The sequence below is a fragment of the Platalea leucorodia genome, assembly GCF_965183815.1.
Source record: "Platalea leucorodia genome assembly, chromosome: 20".
NCBI classification, from domain to species: domain Eukaryota; kingdom Metazoa; phylum Chordata; class Aves; order Pelecaniformes; family Threskiornithidae; genus Platalea; species Platalea leucorodia.
Genome location: NC_138842.1, coordinates 3,622,034 through 3,647,801, shown reverse-complemented (window position 1 = coordinate 3,647,801; position 25,768 = coordinate 3,622,034).

Here is a 25,768-nt window from a genome sequence, read left to right as displayed (position 1 = left end):
ATCTTTTAATTTTTCTCTTGCCGAGTCTTTTTTCCCCTCTGCTTTTTGTATTTAAACAAAATGAGCTGGGAAGGAAGGGCTGAATTTTGGCTGGCTGTGGTCCAGAGGCATATCACGCACCTGAAATCAGAGCTCACCAGGACAAAAACCGAAACGGGGTGGGTTTCTCCGCTGAGCGGTTTCATGGGGGAAGGTGTCCAGCAGCCCTTTGGCTGCTGGAGCCCTCCCCAAACCTCCCCTGACCTTCCGAAGTTCACCTATCTTGTCACCTTCTCTAACGAACAGCGCACGGCTAATGGCGACACTTCACCATTCCAGACAGCTCCAGATTGTTAATTCCCCCTGTTTTTTCCCCGAATAGTGTTTTGCCTTCTGGCTAAAGCAGCGTGTTGCATCAGCCCGTGAGCTCCTCACCTATGGACATGTGAAGGGGGTTTAATAGGTTTCTTCTTTTTGCCCCACTGGGCTGTGACCGGGAGGGGAGACAGAGCCGTGTGAGTCGCTAATTGCTTTGGCCCTGCAACTCCCGAATGATGAAAAAGATTAAAAGGGAAGGAAAACAGCTATTATATCTCTTTCTTGAAAAAACTTGCAGCATGAAAGGCTCATTAACATCATTAGTGTTTCATTAACCTCTAGCCAGACAAATAAGCTGGAGGTAATTTAACAGTATAGGGAAAAGAAAGAAAATTAAAAATTACCCAGGTGTAGGTGACATTCTGCAGCTTGCCTCCGCTGCGCATTTTGGAGGGGCGCGGGCTCTGCCGCCTTGCCTGCCTGCCTGCCTGGGGCTTGGAGGGCTGCCAGCGGCGCTGCCTGCTCCGAAGGGCTGGAGGTAATAACGAGCGGGGGGAGTCATTGATCGTGACAAAATGGGATTCGTTTGAACACAACAACATCTGAAATCTTGAAAAGGAACGCGGCTCCGCACAATGCTGACTTCAAAAAAAAAAAAAAAAAATTAAAAAGAGAGGGGAGAAGGGGGGAAAAAATACCAGTTGCTGCAAGATGACTTTCTTTGTTTGAGTAAAACGCTTTCTCCCCATGTTAATTTTTGTGGGGTTTTATTTGATTTTTATCTCTCCCCAAGTGTACGTGCTCCCCCCCGGTCCCCCCACTCCTCCAAAGTCCATATGCGTGTATACGCACACGGAGAGATGTATTTATATACATGCAAACGCACGCTCCGGCTGCTGCTTTGTGCCAGCTTTGTGAGTCCAATTGTAACTCCTTGCCTCTTTCTCAGTTGCCTTCCCTTTAGCAAGACCTTCTGGTGTTAAAGGAACGTTGTTAGTTCCTCCCTGAAATCTAACAGTGGCTTGAACATGTAAAGAAATTGCAATGCTTTTTTGCTCTTTCTTGTAGGGTATTCTGGTAGCTTCCAGGATTGCCTAATTAATCTGGGTTGTCCATGAGCAAGTGATAAGAGGCAGTTTCTGCCTATAAGAGAGGTGAGGCTAGAGAAAATTATTGAAGGAGAGATGTTTCTCCCCATCCCTCTGATGCTCAGCTGCAGAGGGATGAAGGTGACTTGCCCAAGGTCACCTGGAGGAGATCATGTCAGAGCTGAGTTGAACATGCTCCTCACGGATCCCAATCCCGTGTTTTCCACTTGCTCTCCTGTCCCACAAACCAGACCCTGCACAACTTTACTTCTTCCCTGGGAGGTTTGCCTGTTGCTGTGTTGTTTTTTGCTTTGTGCTGGTGGGACCAGCAGGTTTCCTGCTGTTATCTGTGGGGGTGGGAGGAGGAGATCTCTGCCGCTTCCTTACCGCTAATCCTGCCTCTCCTGTTTGCTCCGTCTGCGACTTTGAGTAAGTCGCCTAACTTCCATTTTCCCTAGCCATAAAATGTGTGTAACTCTTACGGTGGTGTTTGAATTAGTGCTTATAAAGAACTTCAAGCGCAGAACATCGCGTTCATGCCATTTTTCCTGTCTTTACCCACTTTTGCCCAGTGTTTACTGCAACAAGAAGTCTCCGCGAAGTGGGTGGATGTTTGCTTGAGCAGAGGTTGCAATCGGCACAAGGAAAGGGTGGGAAATGCTGAATAAGATTGCACCGCTAGCCCTAGCTCCTTGCACTTGTTCTCGGTAGCACCTTGAGCCCCTTGCACTGCTCAGGGACTTTAAAAAGCTTCAGTCTTTAGTGTTACAGGAACTTTCTCTCTATTGTGAGTCAGCCAGAGAGCTCTGTATTTCACAGCATCCCAAAGCAGCCCGCAGGCATGAATAACCTTTACGTCGTGCTCTCCACTGTTTATGTAAACTTGGCTTCTGCTTGTTCCTGTCGTGCCGTGCTTGCGCTCTTATTCCTGCGAGGATGGAGCGGTAGATAGAGCAGGTAAAATTTCCCAGTAAAAAAGTGTCTCCCACGTGGGCTGCGAAGGGAAAAGAGCAACGCTAGTAGTGCAGGAGCCGAGAGCTGGATGGTTCTGTGCCTTGTGTCAGGTACAGCTTGCAAATCGGTGTCTGCAATGACAAGGGCTGCGTCAGCGGCTGGATCCTTGCAGCGGCATGCCTGTCCTGGGAATGGTGGTTGGCATGGTGCTGGGGGCAGGTGCTCTCCTGCAGATGCAGCCTCCAGCCTTGGCTAGGTACCTGCTGCAGGCCAGCACCTGGGGCTGAATAGCATAGCCTGCGGCTGCAGGGACAGATGTGGACCCCACTTAGCCAGATGTGCCGGCGACAAGTCTGATTCTCTCTTTAGGCAGGGCAGGCAAGCCAGGAAAGGTCTGAGGAATGTCTTTAAGCATCTCCAAATTAGCCCGTGTGGTACAAACCTCAGCCAAATTTCCCAGGTGACCTGATGCTGAGGAGCTGAGCTGTGACTTCTGATAAGGGGTGGTGATTTGGGGTGCTTGTCTGAGCAGGGGCCTGCCTGTGACCAGTCATAAAGAGCTTCCTGAAAATTTTGGGACCCTTTTTTGCCAGATGAGCCCTTTGAACAAGGTGGCATTCAAAATCACTCAGAGAAATCTCGGTCTAGTTTTGCCATCGTGAAACAGCACAGTCCGAAACACTATAAAGATCATTCTTATTGCCATCTATCAGTGTTTCTGTCTGTGCTTCCATCCCATCCTTTTGACAACAGTATATGAGCAGCCAGGATTTATCCTTCCCAGCTAAATCTCTTCCAACCCATGCAAGAAGCCCAGGAAATGATTTGACAAAAATATATAGTTCACCGAAATTATTCAACCCTCAAGCGCTCAGGTTTGGGTCAGTGTAAATTTGGAATAAATATTTGTTCTGGTTCTTATCTTAGCCAAGCTGATTTACCCAGCAGCAGCAGCTGATAACTCCTTTTAAATTCACTGCAGAATCATCTTTCAAATGCTTATTCCCTCCTTCTCCCCCACGTCCCTGCCTGGGTTTGTTATCATGGGGTGGCACACGCGGGCGCCAGATCGCTGACGAGCTCTGCAGGATCCTCAGCTCCGTGTTTTTCCAAAAGGAAAAACACGCATGGGAAGTGCGTGGGAATGTCTTTTTTAAATAGAATTTATTATAAAATTAGGAAAAGCTTCTCCAACTTTTCTTTAAAAGTTCAAATTGGGAACAAATGTCTGACTTGCACAAAAAATAGTGTTTGGCTGGTTTACGATATCTTTTCACTTTTTCAACTTTTAAGCAGACTTTTTCTTTTCTCTGAACCTAAGCATTTCCTTCTTTGACTGCAAATTTCCTACTTGAGGTGGAGAGTGCTTTGGAATAGAGTTATTTGCCCAGCTCTCTCTACTTCTATGAACAGAGTTAAATGAGCTGAAAACCAGGAGCTGCGCTTGCACCCGCTCCTGCCAGCTTTTTGGCTGGGCCACCCCTTTGCCTTTCCCGCATCTGCCCCTCGCTTTGTGCAGTGCAAGAGTATGAGGGACAGCAAGGAGGGGGCCCCCGCAGCATCCCCCGGGCCCCCGCAGCATCCCCCGGGCCCCCGCAGCATCCCCCGGGCCCCCGCAGCATCCCCCGGGCCCCCGCAGCATCCCTGCCCGTGCCTGGGGAAGCAGCACCATCTCGCGTCGGTCTGGAGCTGGCACAGCCGGTACCTGCGCTCATCGCACCTCCCGGGGAACCCAGGGAAATGCTGGCAATCCCCAGCACCAGCCCTTTCCCAACTTCCCTCTCAGGAAGCTGGACCACCACCTGGACCACGCTTTCCTCCTCCCCCCGCCTTGTTTTTCAAGGGCAGGGACCTCTGAAGCCTTCTGCTAACTGAGATGATGTTGAATGGTTCAAAAGTGCATCTTATTTCCCGGGGAGGTAGGGGTGGGTCTGGTTCAGGACATGCAGAAGTGCTGAGGTTTGTTTGCTGTCGCTCGGACTCCTTTTATACCAGCCTATTTTATACCTGTCTGAAATAATAACTGCAAATAATATAATTAGGAGGCTTGTTCCCTTTTGAGGTATGGTTTTCAGGGGTATATAGGACCCAGAGCTTACAGCACTAAAGAACAAGTTGTTACTGCACTCCCTAAGGGAGTTTTATCCTCTATGAGGCTGCTGCTACTGGAGACCACAACACCCGGAGGGTTGTGGTCACCACTGGGTTAACTGGTGGGTTAAAAGGGTTTCTGATGAAACCAGGACTGGGGACAGCATAAGGTCCAAAGAAGCTTGTTTTGATCAGCTTCTTTGAGAGCGGTATTTCTAGTGCTGCGAGATGCTGAAAGGAAAAGCCAGTGCGTAGCAGCCCTTGCTGGCCAGGAGCTGCGTGTGTCCTGGTGGCGAGAGACTGCAAAGAGCGGGACTTGCAGCCGGAGGCCTGGAGATGGCAGGTCTGAGACTTAGCTGGGTAATGCATTTATTTTTAGAGATGTGTAAGGTTTTTCCTATGTTGGAAACAGCTGAGTTCAAGCCGACGCTGAGATGATGCTGACTGGAAACGATCAGCTCGGTCCCTGCTTGGGAATAATGTCCTCTGAGGGGAAATTGAGGCACATTGTCTTTAAAACAGCAGTAACAGCAGCTATATCCCTTGTAAAGCAGCTCTGGGCACGGTGCGTGCGAGCTGGGGTGGGTTTCTGTTAGGAAACCTCGTGCCCCGTCTCTGGGAGGCCTGCGGGTCGTGCCGAGGGGTTCGGCAGGAGCCTCACGTGCAAGGAAGCAGAGGGCTGGGGTAGCTACGCACGTCGCAATTAGCACTTCGCACTGAGAGGCTCCGGTTCCTCTCGAGCAGCTCCCGCTGTGACACGGGGCGCGCGCCAGTTGTCACTTGCTGCCCGGGTGCAGGCGGCTTTGCTGCTGTTTGCAGCTGCCTTGCAAACAGACCTGTGACTCCCTGCACAGAAATCCTATTGAGCATCTCCTCTAACCCAGGGGTGTGTTTGCGGTGCCCCAAAAAGTTCTTGAAACAGAAGGCCTGGAGGATGCAAGGTAAGGGAAGCTGCCGGCAGCACAGGGGATTGGAGACAGTGAGTTTTTCCAGGCAAGACTTTTTGTTGGAAAGCTGTGAAAACAAAATAAAATAAAATAAAAAAAAAAAACGTTTGGAGAAACAAAATACAGCCTCCTTCCAACCAGCAAGTGTGTTTTGTTTGCCTTGTTCAAATTGAGATATTTGCCTTTGAAATGCACCTGCAAAAATAAATAAATAAATATGTGTATATATATATATTTACAGATAGAGCCCTAGAAGATGAAGCTTGTAGTTTCAGCAAAAAGACTAAAATAACGTCATGGTTTCGCCTTTATTTTCCCATTCTGGCTAGTGAAGAGTCTGTTATTGGCACAAAGTTACCTGGAAAATGCCAGGCTGGAGAGCATCGATCAGAACAGTCCAGTATCATTTTTGTGGGGGTCAGCTTAGGTAGATGGAGAATAAATATAATTCCCTATATTACCACACTCTTCTCTTCATCGTGGCATTGTTAGATAAAAAATACCTTTCTCCTGCGCCCTCTCTAAATTGAGTGACGTGAATCATGTTGTCTAAAGGCTTAATTGGCAGTGGGCATGTGGGAGAGGGAGCGATGAGGAGCTTGTAGCAGATTTAGCGTTTTGGGGTGGGACAGGGAGTGGCTCTGAATGGCACGGGGGCTTTGGGGGCTCTTTGGAGCCACCAGCAGCCAACTCTGCTAATGCACCGGGGAAAGAAACTCTCCGTGCAGCGCAGAAACTCTCCATGCAACGCAGAAGCTCCTGTACAATGGAGTTGACTTGCCAAAGACCCTTCCCAGGAGCTCTCCTGTGTCTCCCAGCGCCTGAGACCTGCGCAGGGGACGAGGCAGGACCTCCGTGGGTCCCCGATCAGGCGATGGCGTCGGGGAGATGGCAGCCGGCTGCCGAACGCCTGCGGCGGTGTTTCGCTGCTGGAGGGCCCTAGGGCGGGAGCCAAATTGGGGCTGGGTATTGACATTGAAAGTTGGCTTTTTGAAAGACACAACAGCCTTTGCTTGCTGCAGAGCTAATTATTATGCAAATTCATGCTAATAAACTCTGCCTTGCATGTTGTTGAGAAGCTGCCTTTCCCGGTTAACATACCAGTAATGAGAGGTAGATTTGTAATTCAGATGCCGGTGGTAATATCCTAAATTACTCTGCGCTATAATGGACTTTATTTCTTTCTCCCCTCGGCTCCCCCCCTGTCCAAATGTCAATGCAAATCAGTTACAACTTTGCATATTTATTGCAGATGTATTTATTGTTGATACAGGGGTGAGACCCTCAGCTAAACAGCTCCCCCAGCGCTGCCATGTGGTTTTACCTGGCCGGCGTCAAGGAACAGCTCCGAAGTTGGGAGGGCGTATGATATTTTTTTTTAATCATTAATTCCTTAGCATCTTTCAGCCTGTGGTTTTACATGACTGCTTATTCCCTGAGTTGGTAGAGATAACCAAGGAAGCACAGATCATTTCCAGACTGAGCTAGGATTTAGGCCTTAAGCTAGTGAACTGAGGCTTAGATTAGATGGCATCAGCCCTCTGTAATCTGTCTCTGTAAGATTTTGGCCCAACTTTGTCATCTTAATCAATGGAAAATCATGCAAGTCAGCTGCGCTTGACGTTTCAGCTACCACTGGGCCGCTTCTGAGCCAGAAATACCCTTCTGTTACTCACTGTCTCGTGTAGCAAAAATGTAAGCGCAGGTTTCTTTCTGGAGCTGTGAACTGGTGATCAGAAAATCCCGATTTGAGGCCATCTGACAGGGAATGAAAAGCAAAACCCATCCCTGCATTGCACTGTAGGCAACCGGTGGTAAACAACTGCTACCCTCGCTCCGTTTGGGGTGAAAGGAGAGGTCCTGCTCCTTGCTGGTGTTTGGCTTTCGTTTGGAGCGATGGGGGAAGAGTACCAAAAGAAAAAAAATAATTTGTATTACTTCCGATTTTTGTGGGTTTTGGGTTTTCTGGCTTTAGAGCTTTCATAGTTTTCCCTAGGAAAACCCTGCTGGAGGGGCAGGGACCATTTCAGGGTATGGCTCTGCTCTCGCTGAGCAGAGGGAATGGTAAGGGACACAGTTACGTCCCAGTGGATTTAAGCCTGGTGTGGGCTCAGATCTGGCTGGTCCTGGCTTTCTGCTTACTCTGAGGTTTATTTTCATTTTCTTTTTACCTTGCTGCAGAAGAGACGAATGTTCATGGCTCTCCAAATCCTTTGCCTCAGTATGGACAAATTGGCGACACCTTGAAAACTGGCTTTTTGGGGAATACTCCCTGCTTCTGGCTCCTGGGGTGATTATTTGGGGAGGGAGCCATTGCACATGCCGCGTGTAGGTCGTGCAACACTTGCGGACGATGCGTTTCCTCCCCTGGGTTTGCTCCAGTCTGGGGTCAGAGTGCATCCACGTTAGAATAGCACGAGGGACTGGGGAGGCTGCTCCGGGGTGAGACCTTGAGCGAGTGCGTGAGCGGAGACAGAAGCAGGAGTGCCTCCAGGCCTGCCTGAATCAACTGCAGAGGTTTTTCAAGCCTTTGAACATTTTTACTTTGCTGCCATTTGCATTTTGGCTTCTGCACTGCGAGAAACCAGCCAGGCTGAGGAGAGAGGGGAGAGACTTTTGAAAGGGACTCAGAAATGCTCTGTAGCCCTGCTCCCCTCCCTGGTCTCCCCGTGTGGACCAGGCGCACAGAGGGATGGTCACTAGATAACCTGGTGTTTGCTCTGAGTCAGTGTCTTGCAATTTTTTCCAAGGCTGGACTACAACGGTCAGAATCATCCCTTCCAGCCTCCAAATATTGATGAGTCCCTGAGGAGCAAAGGGGTGCAGAGCCAGAACGCTGTTTGCAGCCTGCGGTGGGTAATTTAAGGCAGAGAGTAGCCTTGAGGGCTGGGCTTTACTTCCAGCCCCTAATTTGCTTGTATGGCCCCTGCGCAGCCCCTCTGATATGCTCCGGCTTCATGCCTGCGCCTCGCGGGCAGCCGTGCATCCTCGTGCACCATGTGCGTCCTTGCACGCTGGCATCCTCGTGCACCATGTGCATCCTTGCACATCCTTGCGTGCTGGCGCGCGTGTGGTGGGGATGCCAAGTGTTGCTTCGCACTGAGCAGGGACCAAAGGGTGTACCATAGCAAGACGCCAGACCCGGCGAGCGTGGGGATGCGTGCGGGTGGGCTGCGTGGCGAGGAGCCGGGAGCAGTGTGCAATGCTGCAGCTCTTCCACACGGTGCTGACAAAACTCCATGGCAGACAGAGAAGCCACTGGATCACCACTCGTTTCCACAGGTCCCCGCTGTCCCCACCACCCTTCGTAGTGCTGCTGTAGTTTCCCCCATCCCATACGTTGGCGAAAGGCTGGCGGTGCGTACCCTGCGGCCAGGGCAGTATTAAACTTGACCCCAGGGATGCAGTAAAGAGAAGGAGCTGCTCGGTTGGATGTGTAGGCTGGAGCTCTCAGCTCCCTGATTGCTGCGGGGTCTGGAGACCCTGGGGACATCCTGCTCCTCTCGCACCAGCTGCTCTCCAAGCCATGGAGCCAGGGTGGACAAGGCAGTGACTGTTTCCTCCCATTTTCACGTCAAAAGCTGAGGCTGAAAGGGCATGTCCAGGCTCCGAGGTGCAGGGCACAGCCTGAGGACTGCTTACATGCTGGAAGCTTGAGGGGGCATGGAAACAGTCATTTCCCAAGTTTGTGGGGTGGCAGAAGCAGGGGTGAAATCTCCTCTCGCGATTGTATGCTGTGGCTTCGCTCAAGAGCCAGCCTCCCACCGAGTGTCTGCAGCAGTTTCTTAATTGCTTTCTTAACTTTGTTACTCCTCTTCTGTTGGCAGTGCCCTGAAGCAAGGGGTCCCCCAGGTGCATTAGTTCTTGCATGCCAAAATTAGCTGCTTTTATTTAATTTTAAATAAACATAGCTTCCTTTGAGTGCCTCCCAGCATCTGCCACGGAAGGGGGCAGAGGGAACGCGCGGTTAATTTTGCATGTGCCGTTCCTTAAAGAGCTATGTATTATTCGGACTTCTGAAAGTTTTTAATGTTTCTTGCAGCTGTCCTTTGTGACCCTGTGCAGGTCGGGCTCTGGGGCTACAAAATGCGGATACTGAATATTTCATCTCTCCCAACATATGTCTGTCTGCACTGGTTAGAGCTGACAGTTTTCAGGGCAGGTGTATGGGTTCTGGTGCGCGCTGCTGTCACGCAGAGCTCCGAGTGGGGTTTAGAGGTGTTTGAGCCCTGCCTGTGTTAGGCTGAGCCCTAAGACTGGTTTTACCTGGGCAGAAGTGCAAAGTGTGGGACATCAAGGTGTCTGGAGACCCCTTCTCTGCCACGCGTTCTCCATACAGCCTTGGGCAAGTCACTTAGGATACCTGTCCCTCAGCTTCTCGCTGTTTGGGGTCACGATGGGGTGGCATTGGGATGGTAACGGGAGTAGTCCGGCACAGAGAGGGCAGGGGAGGATCTCAGAAGAGCGTGAACCAGGAGGGAGAAGGGCCGGAGGGTCTCTCTTCTTGCTAAGCTGAGGACGGCGTGCACGTGCGTGTTTTACATAGGCCGCTAAAATAATTTATGGAGAGCTTCTCCCTTTCAGCAGAGGAGGTGGTCAAGACGAGCGAATAAATCTTTAAAAGAATAATGTTTTCAAAATCAGGCTCCTTGTCCTCGAACCCTTTGATGTATGAGAGCAATAGTAGGTAGGACACATGGTGAAATATACATGAGATCTCCCTGGAAGAGAATAGCGGAGTGGAGAAAATATTAGTGTTTACATCAAAACTCAATTGGAGCACTCGTTTCAAGATGATAGTTTATTATATCGAATGCAATTTAGTCCCACAAGGATGTTTCTTCTGCGGGTGACACGCAGGCTCGCTCCCCACCTCCTCCCCCTCGCCGTACCTGGGCGCTGCTGTCCCCGCTGGGTGATTCATTCTCTCCCTCTCGCTGCAATCTCGGGATGCTTGGGAAGGGGAGGAAATCATCGGCTTTTGGCAGCTTTGCTGTTTCTTAAGGGCTGGCGTTGGCTAGGGATGTCTTGACCCTGGAGAGATGTGTTAGGAGATGAGAGGATGCAGACGAATTGCAGAAGGAAGAAACCTCTGGAGAAGTGGAGAGCTGGTTTTCAGGCCATCAGTCCCTCCTCTCTGTTCTGCCGCTTTCAAACCTGAGCCGGCACCCAGTATAGCTATGATTAATGGATGCGAGAGGATTACTCCTGCTCTCAGCTCTGCTGGGAGCTTCACACCTCTTTGCTGAGCCTGGACTTGAGCAGATCACCAATGGGCTTCGTTTGCCAGTCTCCAGACAGCTTAATGTTGCACCGTGTGAAGGGGAGGGCTGGGGAGCAGAACGGTGTGCAAGACTGATCGCTCGGCATCCTCCAGCTGCCCTGATGCAATGGGGATGGGGAGGGCAGTGTTCAGACATCCCCCAAAGTGACCTGCCTCTTCTGCTCCAGATGCAGCAGATGTGAAGGTCTGCAGTCCTGCTGGGTGCATTTAATAAGCTTTTATTAGCAGTGGGTGCCCAACGTGACTTTTAATGGCTAGGTGCACAGAACCAGGTATCTTTAGGCAAAGGATCCTAGAGGGCTTGCCTGAATATTTCCTCCAGACCATGCGGGTACCCATCACACCTTAGGTGACGTGGGACAGCCTGGCTGTGTGGGATGCCTGGCATCGCCCCACAGCTGTATGTGAAGCCCTGAGCACCCATGGCAGCACAGCGGGGCCGGGAGTCTCTTAGTGTCCAGCTTAGCCAAGCTGGAGAATATTTTAGTGCCTCCGGGCACGTGGTGCAGCAGGAGTGTATCATTTTGTTTACTCTTCTTTTTCTCAATGCACTTTTCTGCTGGTTATGAAGAGCTGTGTCAGAAATCCTTCCCGCCTAGTGCATTTTTTACCAGTATATTAGCCGGTCTGGATGGTGGGGATCTCACTTGCTCTTGAATAACATTGGCTGTAATCTGTGCACATTTCCTGGGCTTGCAGTTGATGCGATTCCCCAGGGCTGGGGCTGTCAGGGCCGGCAAGTGTGATTTGCTTTGCAGGCGGAGGATGAATGCCCTTAGCAGAGTTATTAGTCCTGCCGATCGCTGCCGTGCACGGGGGGCCGGCGGGGCAGGAGGGGGTGCCCCATCCTACCTGGGAGTGCTCCTGTGTGCGAGATCGGAGCTCTTATCTCTTAGCCCCTTCTTTGTTTCCTATTGTGCAATTAGTTACATGTATGGAAATTACAGGGGGAGCAGGAGAGAGGGAGATGAGTGTGAGATTTAAAAAAAAAACAAAACAAAAAACCAAAACCATAAAAATATTAATTTATTCTGGTGCAAATGTTGTTTTTTGTAACCCTGTTTCTCTCAGCGGCCCTGGGGTGGAAAGAAGGAGGCGGTGGTGAAGGCGCTGGGCAGCGAACGGGAAGCGAGGATGAGATTTTCAAAGTCACCTGGGAGATTGGGATGCTCGCTTGCCATTAATTTTAATAAGAACAGGACATCTGTCTCATAGCTGACTTTGAAAATATCAGCTCAAACTTTGTCTAACCCTTAGTTCTTCCTCCACCTGTTGCTATCTTGTAACAATGCTTTGATGGCATTTAGCTATAAAAGTGGCTTTTAAACACGCGGGTGCTTCCTAACCGGCTGCTGTGGTGGATTTACAGAGACCTCGTTAAAAGGAGACCACAGCTTTTTCAGGTTTCAGACCTGCTGTGAGGCAGCAGAGAGAACGCCTCTTGTTTTTTCTGATGATCAAGAGATTGGCCACCATCTCACTAATATAGGGTCAAGAATATCTTTAATTTATTCTAAAAACCTCCAAGAAGAGAATAATCCATATTCTCCTGAGGTAACTCATTCCAGCTAGCAATATGATCTTCCTTGGGAGCTGGCATCGCGAACTGGACCCTCCCTGCTGCTCCTGCCCCCCGGCTCCCTTGCAGCCGTGCGATGGTCAGCTCGTATTTACCTGGTGATTGACTGTCTGTTTGCACGCCCTGCGCCGCACTGCTGCTGTCTATCCGGCGTTTGATTTCTTCATCCTAAGTGTATTACTTTGCAGTTGTCTTTATCGAATTTCATCTCGCTGGTTTTTTTTTGGTTTTGTTTTTTTTTTTTTGGCTGTTTGTCTAATTTATCATGAGTATTTTGAATGCTGAGCCTCGCTTCTGGAGCGCCCCCGGCTCCTCCCAAGCCAGGCTCCTCTCTGCAAGATCTCAGACGCTTTCTGCTTTATTATCCCCATCACTGCTGAAATAGAAAGCAAATAGACTCCGGCCCAGGACAGACAAGGGGAACCCCTTTGAAATGCCCTCCCCGGTGACGGGGAGATGCTTGGCAGCTACTCCCTACGTCGGTTCAGCCGATGACATTTCCACCCCTGGCGCTGCCCGAGCTTTCTTCCCAACTTCACTCCTAAGGATGTCACACGGGATGGTGTCAGGCACTTTAATGAAGTCAAGGTATATCGCATCTGCTGGTCCCCCCCTTCCGATCCATGAGACCAATTACACCGTCAAAAAAGGAAATTAAGTTGGTTTGACATGATTTGCTATTGACAAATCCGCAGTGGCTGTTTCTTATCACTCCATTATCTCCTCAGTGCTCCCAAAATTGATTGCTGTGTAATTGGGCCGCGCGTCTCGCGGAGGATAGGGCAAAATATGCGCAACCCCTCGGGCAGCCAGGGGAGCGGAGGCAAAAAGTGGTTTCCTCCTCAGCTTTCATGTTTTCAGCTCCACGTGTTGCTGCTGGTGAGGAGGGTGATGGGTCCTCCTGCCCTCGTGCAATGGGCACCTTTGGTAGACATCTTGGCCGTTTCCATTTTGACAGTGTCAAAAAAGGGCTATGCGCTTGGTTATTTAGGGATTTATGGGATCTCCGGAAGCTCAACATTGATGCAATTTATCCCATTGACTCCCAAATCCCTGAGGACCGTCAGCAGATATAGAGTCAGCCGGTTCTGCCTCTGTGCCTGTCCCCAGCTGCGGTCTCCCTCCACCAGCTCCTGTGTTTACTCTTCTTACGAGCACCGCGATTTAGTTTTATGACCTAGCGATCAATTCTCCATCAGGAGCTCGGGAGTGGCTACTGATGTGTTTCCGATAAATGGTACGTCAAAGAAAATATATGTTATCCTGTCCTGTCCCCATCTCGTTTCCTTCTGCGCCGCACCCACCTTTTGCAAACGTCTCCAGGAGGCAGAAACGGAGACTTGTTGTTTTTTTGAGGCATTGAGCGTTAGGAGCAAGGGGATATCGATTCCCCTGGGACAGGAGGGATGGTGGAGAGGAAATTCATGCAACAGAGTCACCGGTGAGGCCGCTGGTCACCTGCGAGGCTGCAGAGATGGGAAGCGTGTGCCGAGCACGCTGTAGGTTTGCAAAGAGCAATTGCTCTGAAGTCAGAAATGAAATGTATTTCAGGGAAAATAACTGGAGGCTGATGTTAATAATTAAGCTTTCTAATGAGAGCATTAGTTTTTCTCCGGTAGATGGATTCAGCCTTTCCTGTCCTGGCGTTGTTGTGTCTAAACCGAACGCAATTTTCCATCTGCCTTTGTTGCTCAGGACAAAACACAGCATGAGCGGCAATTCCTCCTCTTGCCTCCCGTGATGGACAAGCCAGAAGAGGATGGGAACAATTTTATTTAATGTACTCCTCCTCCACGGGAGTTTGGTCCTGCCTTTGCGACCCCCCGGTTTCCTCATCTGTAAAATGGACATTAGGGATCCTGGAGCTGGGTGGATTTTGTTGAAAGAAGTATTTTCCGAAAGCAATCTGGGCTTCATTGAGATTTACCTTTGTGGTGGTAGGAAGGGACTGGAAACAGGAACATCTATTATGCACCACCTTTTTTTCTTTCCTGGGGAAAATCCAAACTAAGATATCTTGTTTGAAATTGGCACATCAAAACATTGCAAATGCAGTTTGGTACAGCGTGCCAGTCTGATGAAACAAAGGAAAAAAGTCCCTGTTTCTGAATTTCAGCGTTGTGGAACTGATGATTCCAGAAAAACCTTTCAACTTCTCACCCTATCTCAAGATGAAAACAAATGTTGAACTACTGAGATTTCCCAGAGGAAGGAAATTCTGCTTTCCTAACACCTCTAACACTTACTTTTTGTTGTAAATCATTTTGAGCTCTACAGATGAAAAGCTCTTGGTAGATGCAAAATATTGCTGCTTTTTATTTTATTTATTATTCATCATGATAGTTCATGCCCAAAGAGGAATTCATATTCTTTCTTTCTTAGCTGCTGGGACCTATGAAAATCACCCAGCTATGGAGCCTGAATGCTCGTAGTTGTGGAAGAAATGGGAAATTCATTAAAATTTCATCGTTTCTGGCTTAAAGTGTTTACTTTATTTGACCATCTCTGTTGAGGGATGTCTTCTGGCTCCTGAAGACCCAGTGGGCTTTGCTTTGCCAGGGTCTGCCACTTCGTACGTGCTCTTGGCACATTGCAGGCGGGAGCGTGGGGAAAAAGGGGGGTCTCCCATGAGAACCGGGGTGCTCAGGCTGGAGGAGGAGGAGGCAGCTGATGAGCTTTGCTAATTGCCAAGGTTTGCAGGCGGCCAAGCCCCAGGCGGCGGTGGCAGGACCACGTCTTTCCGATGCTGCGCCGGTTGGATTTGCTTTGGCACGAGGCAGACGCAGCACCTGCTCCCCGCCGGTCCCGGGGGGCACAGGTAGCTGGGAAGGGGGATATTAAAAGGACGTCTGGCAAAACGCCCATGTGGCGGCCGAGGGAGGGAGCATTCGATGAAGTTTCCCCAAATATGCAATTAATTTTGACTTAACAAGACATTTATTGTATAATAAACAACAACTGATTCATGAAAAAATATTTATTGAGGATTTACGGCTGGGTAATGAATTTGTAGCTCAGTTTGCCTCGACTAGATTTATTTACATAGCAGTTAAACCCCAATCAATAATATGCTTTTAATAATCACTATATTTAAGTGGTATTTCAACAATACACTGTAATTAGGCCATGAATTCTGCTGTAATTCTTTAGATTTAGTATACTTTGGGGTTCAGAGTCTCTCCTTGATCGTGACGCGAGTGCTCCATTAACATTAATTAAGTGCGTGCCAATCAAGCGGAGAATAAACCTCACTCTGTGCGATTTGTTGGTGAATAGCAATAGGGTAGTGGGAGAGAGGCAGCTCAGGCTTCCTGGGATAGATAGCAGCTGTTCTGCTTCAGCATCCTTCGCTGGCTCCTGTATCTTCAGATCAGTCATCACCAGGATTAGCTCCTGGTAGAAGGAGATGCAGGGCAGAGCCCAGCGCTATCAATGGGCATGTTTCCATCCACCTCTGCCACCCTGTCTTGTGCTGTGTGCCAAAATAGCACCCAAACAAGGCTATATCTGCCTTTAAGCTTAAATTGCTGGTTTATACCCATGGAGCTGTGACTACAGCTCAGGCCAGGGGAAAGAAGTCCCCAGGACCTGGGTTTGCTGGGCATATTTGCTCTGTCTCTGGGAAAACAGCTCCTGAGCCGGCTGGTCCATCACGGAGGACGCAGGACGGTGATGCTCATCCTGCTCCCAGTATGGACGGGACGAAGGTTTGCGATGGATGCAAACCCCTGCTCTTCGTGGCTGTTCAGCTGCTGGTGCAAGGCAAGTGACTGCCAAGAGGTCTGGCACTTTGCTTCCCTCTGCCCGAGGTGGTTTTAGCTTGGCTTTTTAGTCGGGTTTAGTATTCTGCTGGGCACGCTGATAAACGTGAGCGTGGAGTGGGTGCACTTCAGAGCATGATTCTGCAAAGTTTTGCTCTATTCGCAAGGCACTTGGAAGTCTTCCTAGATGAATTACCCTTTAAATCCACATTTTTCTCCTGCTCTTGGTCTGTCTGTCTGTCTAATCTCTATTTGTCTGGGCAATTGTACCTCCTGTCTCTGTCTGCAGCCGATGATACTGCTCCCAAGAAAGATACAGGTGTGTATATTTAGAAAACGTCTCCTGCATTCCTCTCCCACAAGGGACGCTTGAAATGGCTTTGGAAAAAAAAAAAAAAGCCCAAAAATATGGCCCTTCACTCCCTTGCTGCTGCTTTATTAGAACAGGGCCCTAGGCAGGAGTGATGCCACGGAGCCGCGTGCGGTGGCCGGGCTGGTGGTGGAGGAGGCAAGACGCTGATGAATATTTACCGCACCTGGAGAAAAGATTCAGTGCGAAGGACTTTTTTTCTTTTTAATTCGGTAAATGATCTCGTGGCGTGGTTAAAGTGCCACGGCCGGAGGAGGACGGGCGGCGGGGAGGGGAGAGCAGGCTGGTGGCTGCAGAGCCAGCCCCTCCTGATGAGACCGGGCAACAAACTCAGCGGCGTTAAAAGCTCCGTGTGAGATGCTCCATGCGAGCTTTCCTCGGAAAGGCACGGAGTCAGGAAATTAAGCAAGACAGCAGACAGGAAAGAAGGATGTGGTGTGTTATGGTAATCGCTCTTCTTAATTGCTTTGACTCCAATGACCAGTCATTTCTTATCCTAACAAAGACATGATAGCCATCCGGTCCCGATTGCAAAGCAAATCCAAAGGTAGCTCCTCTTCTTGCTCCGTCACAGACCCAAACTGCCTTGTGCCTGCCCGTCCCAGGGTGCAGCTGGTGTTGGGACGTAGTGGTGGCCGGTCTGGGGGTTATGGTCCCGTGGGGGACTGCGCCTGACGAGCCCAGAGGGATTTTGCTGGAGCAAGGCATCAGTCCGGCCACCTCTGCTCCTGCTGCCTGTGATGACCAGGGTATAGAAAGGCAAGGCGGGGGTGCTGCCATCAGGATGTTACCAAACCCCTTTGAGCTAAGTAGGATCCTGATGCTCAGCTATGCAATTCACACTGATTTCTTAGTAAACTCATGGTCTAAAACCAACAAGAGAGGGTGGAGAGGTGCCTGCTGCTTTTCAGCTGGGCTTGATCCAGCACAGAATAACTGTAGTGGCTGTTTCACTCTGTGCCTGACAATTCAGAGCTTCAAAATCCCTCCCCAAAAGAGACCCGCATATAGAAACTTGACTCGGAGTCCAAAGCAAAGCTGCAACTGGCAGACGCGCAGATCTTCAGGCTCAATCAGATGCATAAAGACAGGCAGGCAAAGCTGGGACGGGAATATGTTGCTTCAGCTGCGCACAGAAAGCTGCTGAAATTTTCCATATCAGAGAGATGCTTTACAAAAAGGGATAGTCTGGCCTGGGGTTTGCAGAGAGGAAAACAACAGCGATGACGGTAGCAGCAACAAAAAGCTCCCCCTGCTTTCCACACTGGTGGGAATTGCTTGTTTTTTCTCTTCCAGTGGCTTTCTGAGCCAGCTTTCTCCATTTACAAGTCAAAAGCATCTGCCCGTTTGCCCTTGGTGTGTCACGAGCTCCGGCAGCCCGTTGGGGAGGGTGTCTGCCACCAACGTCACCGGTGGCGGTGAAGCTGTGTGCCCAGCCTGGCTGCATCACTGGTGCGAGCGCCGGGCTGGGGATGCGTTTGGGCTCAGAGACTCCTGCAGAGCGGCCGTGTTGTGGAAAGGGGTTGGCTGAAGCAGGTTGTGGGTATTTATTTATTTTCTTTGATGCAGAATGGTGATTTCATGTGTTTCTCCTCATTCCCTGCAATAAGCCTCTTGGTGATTAAATGAGCAGTTGAGCTACAGGGGGAAGGTATTGGTCATGCTCTGAACTGTGCTGGAGATCTTCAAAATGAATCTGAGGAGGAGAGGAATGCACACCATTGCTCTGCAGGAGATTTTTAACTAGTCTTAGATATTCAGTCTGAGTGAGAGAGGTCATGTTTTGAAAGGGGAAAACTTTGCTGCTACCAGCAACATCTTTCTCTCCAGTAAGGAATAACTCGCCCAGCTCGGGCATGCAGTCGGGAAGTCTGGCTGGCCCAGTGATGGCCACGAGAGGACTTTCTCCTCCCTGCTGCATTATAATTCCCCCGGCATTGCAGCAACGATGGACACTCGGACATCGGTTGCATTAAACATAGGGTCAGTCATTTCCCTGCCTTCATTCTTTGTCTGTAATTCTGCGTCTAATGGCAGCAATTAGTCACTGTCTGAGAAGGGATGAGCAAGCTCCTGGCTCATCCCTGCTCTCTGACGGATCTGCTGCTCCAGAGGGATGGAAAGGTCGTTAGCAGAGGGTTAGTTATTGATCGGCCTGGGGGGGAGAGAGGGTCCAGAGGTGAAGCTCAGCACCTAGCTTAAGCGATGGGCCAGAGAAAGGAGAAGAAAAATAGGCTGGCAGCAGCCTCAGGGAGCCCACAGCCACCGTGCCACAGATGCAAAGGACAAATGCTTATTGATTGGAGAGGTGTTTTTGGAGGTAGGTTATTTCTTTTTCCTCCCTAAAGCGGGGCCCAATTATGGCTTTTGACTGGCAGAGACAAATGCCAGAAGTACCAAGCCTGGATTTCCTAGGGCCAACCTGCTTCTCTTTATGGTGGGGTTGCAAACACCCAGTGTTAAAATGAGCACGCACCCCTTTTACTGGCTGGAAGAAAGAAATGATGTCCCGAGAAGGGGGACGGGGCTGCTTTTGCCTGCACTCCAGTTGTGCAGGAGCAGCTCTGCACCTTGGCTTGCAAAATGGCATGGAGGGAAATAAGCAAGGAATAAGTCGCTCTCGTCTAGGAAAAACATGAATCAAGGGAAACCCTGAACGCAGGGCTGGCGAAGGAGCTGGGTGCTTTGGGCAGTGGCTGTGCTGGAGTGAAGAGAGAAGGATCCAGGGCGGATTCGATGATTCGATCGGCTCGTTTCTGGCACTGACTTTAATTAAGTTGTGCAGCAGATAAATTAAGGCCATTGCCAAGTTCCTAGGAGGGATGCGGGAAGGAGCTTTAGAGTGGATGAGGGCCAGGCTCGCATTGGGCTGGGGAGTCGGGGGGAGGCTGTCTGATGGGCTGCTGGGCTCTTCTCCCCCACCTCGGCAGTCGGACACACCTCAGGGCCTGTTAAACACCCTCTAACCTCCTCTTCCATCATGGCCGTGTCAAAAAGAGGGATGAGGTTATCGACTGTGTCAACAGGGCTGATAAATCACAGTCTCTGAGCCGGGCATCACAGGATGTCCTCAGTCCGCTTGGGTTGGGTTTCATCCCCTCTGCCCAGCTCCGAGGGTCCCTGCATGGGTGTGGAGACAGTGGTCCTAGAGAGACATCAGTAGTGATGCTTCATGTGCCTGAAGGTCTTCCTTAGGGCCTCAGAAGTGTTTCTCCTTATGCCTTTCTCCTCGCCTCCTCTTGCCTGGGCTTTGTTTCCCAGATGGGCAGCTGCCTGTATTCGCTGATGAGTAGTCTCACTCCTGGAGGCTCCTTTCTCTTGAAAGGAGGCAAGAAACCATTTCTATTCCTCTGGGTCAAGGGCTGCACATCAAGACAGGGGCACAGTAGAGAGCAGGAGAGCTGACAAACCCACCGAACCCGTGCAAGCCACACTGCCAAGAACCTCTTGATGCCCAGTCCCACCGGGATGGCTGGCAGCCAAGCTCAGCCCAGGTAGAAGCAGGGATGGCTTCATCTGCAGGTGGGAAGAAGGGATATCTGCACCCTTTCCATGGCTCGTCTTATCTCCACCCTGCAAGTGATGGAGCGCAACCCTCTGTAGTGATTATCCTGTCCTCGGAGGCTTCTTTGACCTTCAGCACCAGATGGATAATGCTGCGGGCAGGCAGGAGGAAGGCTCGGGGAGCGCTGCCTTCAATATGGCTTCGCCCTCCTGATTTATACAGGGGAGAGAGTGGTGCTGATACACGCTACTGCTCATAGATTATCTTCATTCCAGCAGCAGTCAGGCAGACAGGAGAGGTAAAAGGAGAGCTATCCGCCACCCTATCCGTCACCTTCCCTCTGGCAGTGGCGGTGGCTGCTGCAGAGCCATCTCTTCCGAGGGGAACTTTCCCTCTCCATCAAACACTGCAAAAAAAAGTCATATTCTGCAATGGGTCTGTGCATCTCTGGAGAGCTCATCATGGCTGTGTCTCTCCCAAGCCTCCCTGGACAGGAAAATGCTGGAGAGGAGCCAGTAACTGTGGTCTCGGGGGAGTGGAGTTAGGGTTCAGGTCTCTGTTCAACCAGGAGGGTGATCAGGGCAGTGCAGGACTCTTGGCTGTGTTTCAAGGTCTGGGCATGGTAGTTCAGCCAGTGGAAGGTAAATCGAAGGCACTGGGGACCCAGTGTGTTTTCTTGCATTGCTTTTTTTTTTTTTTTCCCTCGCCTCTCAAGCCTTAGTTTCCTGAACTGGGATTAATCTTAATCTTGCTTACCCTCCTCCTAGGGGAGTGGGGAGGCTTGTTCTGTTCATGTCTGGCAAATGCTCTGAAATCCTCCGATGAAAGGTGCTGACAGAGCACCAAGGATTTCCAGGATACCCGGATTTAGATAAATAGATAGGCGGACAATTGGTGGGAAGGCACTGGGGGCTGAGGAGGTAGTTTTATCAGCTGTGCTGCTGCACCGCATCCCACTCCGGCAGGGCTTGGTGTGCCGGGCTGGACCGGCAGCCGGGTCCCTGCGAGGTGCCTAGTACAAAGGACATGGAGAAACTCATATTTTAGAGCAGAAAGTCTTGCACCGGTGCCAGGCAGGAGCATCTCGGGAGGAGGGGTGGGAAGCCTGAAGGCAAGTTATACCTTTCTTCTCTTGCTGCCTCTAAGAACACATGAATTATCCAGCCTTCGCTGCCCGGAGGCTAAGATCAAACCCAGACGTGGAGAGCGCTGGCTTTGCTGCTGAGGCTGGGCAGACGGGGGATGCGCTACGAGCAGCCATGGTATGGGGCATGCAGGCATGAAACCCAGCGCTCCCTCTTGGAAAGCATCATCATGTGCTTTGGGTCTGAATTGAATTTTAATTTTAATTCCCCCTTAATTTTTTTTTTTTTTTTTTGCTAAATAGTCATGCTTTAGATCTCTCTAGTCCTTTTTTCTTTTTTTTTTTTAATCAGCTGTATGTAAAATGTGCCCAGTAGCCCAAACTTAATGAGTTTACTCAGTGTGGAGCTGAAGTAGTGCATGTGCAGAGCCCAGCTCTGCAGGTTCCCAGTGCCGCCGGTTTGCACCACGCGTGTTGGGTAGCTCTGAATGAAGTCCTTCCACGTAAACCTCTGCAGGCTTCAGGGAAAACGGGAGACTGTATATCCCAGCCCTCCTTTTGCTCGGGAGACCCCTGTTTCCAACACAAATCTGATCAGCATCCCGTGGCTGAGCAACCTGGGCTTTGGTGCATTCAAAATTGCCCTGCGGCATACGATGAGCAAAATTTGAATGCCTGGTGAGCAGCAATCCATCGAGCAGGAGCAGGGGGATATATTACTCCAAATGGAAATAATTTCTATTGCTAGGGAAGAGAGTGGCCTGTTCTGAGCTATTGCACTGGACTGCTCAGTAATTTGTGTGGTGCAGATGGGAGGCCAGAGCCTTATTTCAGGAGAAAGCTCGAGTCAAATTGTTAAGAAAGAAACATAGTCAGAAAGAGCCAGGAAGCATAAAGATCAAAGTTGAAAATCATTTACATTTCATCAAGAACTTGTGGAAAAAGGACAAGAGGAAAAAAAAAAAAATCCGTCAGTTATGCTGGTTTTTCGGCAAGGAGTACAATTTAGACTAGGAGGAAAACACGCACAAATTGACGTTTCCCTGTATTTTCAAAGTGAGAATTGACTGCTGAGCCACAAGTGTTACTTGAAGTGACATTTGTGGATGCGTTGTGAAAATCCTCAGACAGCAGAAAGCCTTGTTCAGCACCCAGCCAAATGTCACTTTGAACCCCGTGACCATCTCGCGAGCGCTCTGACGGCAGAAACGCACCGTGGGATCCAGGGGCTTGGAGCAGATGGCATTGAGGCGATCCATAAAGGTTCTTTGCTTTTACATCTTTTCACCTCTGGTTTTTGGGGCAGGGAGAGCCGTTAGCACCGGCACGAAGCGGTGGGTCCTCCAGTGCTGCTGGTGTGCAGAGGGAGAAGCAGACACGGGCAATGCATCGTCAGGATGCAATTTGTCCTCTTGCCCAACTCCTTTGAATGTTCATGTATCGTTCCTCTATCTGTAGCATTTTAATGCCTTTATAAAATGTTTCCTAACGACAGAAAGATAATTTGGCTAATGCAGCTCTGCGCAATTAGGTTCCCTAGTTAACATCATGTTCCTGCGTCAGATGCCCTTTCATCTCCTAGCCTATTTTTCATACCCTCGGTAAATATGTTTAATAATCAATTGGCATATTATTAACGCACAATAACGATCTTACTAAATCGAAGCTCAATCTTTATTTGAGACACTTACAGTAAATATTGACTGTTCTGCAGAATTATGGCAGAGCCCTGAGCAGTCTGTTCCAATGGGAACTGGATCCATTTTTTAATACTAGTTATTGATTTTCGGCAAGCAAACTGCCTTGAGGCATCTGCGGTTTTTCTCCTCCCCTGTGAGCTGTTGGGAGGTGACAGACATGCACCAGGTAGACGATGTCCCTTCGCTCCATCAATAGTGCCATCGCTAGCGATGGGCAGAGCTAGCGGGCATTTCTCCGTCTCCCTTTGGAGGTTTCCCCAAGGGCAAGGTCACTGCCGTCCCCGTGGTGCTGGCAGCGGACAGGTATTGCCTGGCCTGCTCCTTGCCATTGACCACCGTGGTGCAGCTGAGCGAGGAGCGGGCTGCACCCACCGAGGTGACAGCTGCCTGCTGCGAAGATGCTAGTTTAATTTTCTGCCCTTAATTGCTGCTACGGAATAAAAATAGCCTCGTTTGGTCATTTGATGAAGATTCCTGCCAGCTCCTGTTATCCTGCTGTCCTGTGACCTGTCCCACGTGAGGGCTGATGAGAAATGACACTGGCTTCTCCCCGCGTGTCCCTGGATGATGTGCCACTGGCATCTCCACGTGGACGAGCTGCCCGACGTGCGGGTGACACGTTTACAGCCCTGTTAAGAAGACCCACTCTCTTCCTCCGCGCTCTCTGTGTCTCACCAATTCATCCCGTTAATCGGGGCCAGCTTAGGGGGACTTTTTTGCGTGATAATTCAGATGCACATCCCCAGGAGTGAGGCCAGTTACCCTGCTCATGCTGTTATTTGATGATGGTCCCACCAGCTCAATGTGTTAGGCTGCTTTCCCCAGAGGAATGGGTTTCAGCTTTCCCCCAGTGCTTACAAGAGCCAAGGGAATAGTAGGCATCTCCATATTTTGCTCGGGTGGGGAAGGAGGGAAATTAATCACATCCCATGCAAGATCTGTTAGCAAATGCCTTGGAGGGAGCAGGCAGGGTGGTTTTTCCCTGTTGTTGTTTTGCAAAAGCTCTGCGTTCTTCCATGGAGAAAGGTTTGAAGGGAAGGTTGACTCTCAGGGCTGTGAGTTACCACGTGGCATGTACTGCACATGTGGAGTTATTTGGGAATGACTTTGCAGATCATTCTTATGGTGGGCTAATGCATCTGTTGAAGCTAGCAAGGGACAAGGAGCATCTTTGTGCTAGGTGTGTATACATGAATGCAGGGATAGCTGTCCACGCTCTGAATCCAGAGGAGCTTCCAGATGTGGACAAGCCCTTATAAATGGCTGTGACGCCCCATAAAGATGAGAGCTAATTCCTGGCCCGTGGGCTTGTCCCCACGCCCACAGCTGGGGAAGGGCTGCGCCTTGGCCATGGCTCATTGAGATGTGAAGTCCATTGGCGTGGCTGACTGTCTATGTATATTTATGTAGAATACTTTGCGTCCCTGGAAGGTGCTGTTGCTTGTTATTTTGACTGATTACAGGAGAGTGACTGTACTACAATAGCAGGAGCCACTCATTAGCTTTGGCGTAGCGAGAGAGAAATCAGCAACTCATTCCAGCCACATCCGCCCCTGGAGGTGAATATTAAACAGGAATTGATCCTGGGTAATGAGAACACAGCCCGGACTGCTGCGATTAGCACTGGTTGAATTTTAAATAGTTAATTATTACAACAGGCAAAGGGAGCTTGTTGGGGGGTGGGTGAGAGTGTTGCCTTCGGGGTGGCGGGTGTATGTCAAGGGGTGAGAGTTGGTGTGGTTGCAATGAGCGGTTGCAGGGGGATGTGGATGGGTCACGTTCGGAGCGCTTGTGTACACACGGTGTATGTGTGAGCGGGGTACATTGGGGATGCTGCCTGGGGAGTACTGGGGGGGGGGCTTTTATCTGGGTGAGGAGGTAGGTGGGCAGCCCCATGCCTTTTGGGGGATTTGGAGGTATATATCTTGGAGCGAACAAGTTGTGGGCAGGGATTGACAGAGTTGCTGGAGATGAGGGTCTGGGGATACGTGCGTATGTGCTGCTCCACCTGCGTGTGCAGAGTCCACTTCCAGTCCCTCCAGCCTCAGGTCAGGTAAAACCCAGAGGACTCGGGGCAGACAGCAGGTCCGGAAAGCTTTGGTGGGAATATATATTGAAGCCAGTTTTTCTTGCGTTCCCCCATATCTGCTGGCTTCCTTCTTCTGGAGTGCTGTGCAGAAACAAAGGGAAGGCGAGAGAAGGTGGCGGGTGCCAGGGGAAGGCGTGTTATCTGCCTGGAGACAGGGGAATTATCCAGCTCGAATAAATATCTTTCAAAAAGAGAGGAAGAAAGAGAATTTCGCCCTTCTCCTCACCCCATGCCTCCCAAAATACCAAATCACCATGATTAAAAATTGACTCAAATGGACAAGCAGGCACAGTAATTGATTGTGGCCTTTCATTCTTGCAGCCACACTTAATTAACCTTTAGACTCAAATACCAAGCACTGGTTAGACGGAAAGGTGTAGGCAGGGAAGAAGAAGACAGTGCCTGTTGGGAGGATCCTGGGCTGTAAGAAGTCCTTCAGGGTGAAGATGCGTGGATGACGCTGGGACGCTCTGGGGAAGAGCAGGTTACCTGATAGCGCAACGCTTGGGGGCTGGAGGTTTGTTTCCCTTTGCCAGACTGCAGAAGGCAGAATAATTCCTTTCCAGATTTTTTTTTTCTCCCCAGCGTGTTCCAGCTCGGCTCCATTTCGCGTGCTGTTACTGATATTTATTGCTGTCGTTGTGCTTAGGACCGTAGTCAGGAGCTGACGCCAAGTTGTGCTCAGTGCTGTAGGAAGCCATTGAGCTGACAAACTATGCACCGGTGGGTTTGTCTTCGTGCTATGAGCGTTACCTTGTAGTGGTGGAAAAAAAAAAAATGACAAAATGTCTGGCAAGGAGAGCTATAAATGGACTCAGTGGTAGTAAAAAGCTGTTGTTTGAGGGGTGCCTGTTTTTCCAGCAGTGTGGCAGTCTCAGAGAGGTCAGCGCTGAATCTAATGGTTAAGATGCTTGCAGAATTGCCTTGCTTGGGGTGATTGCAGTTGACCGTCGGCAGCATCCAATGGGGTTGGACTAGATGACTTCTAAAGGTCTCTTCCAACCCAAACAATTTTATGA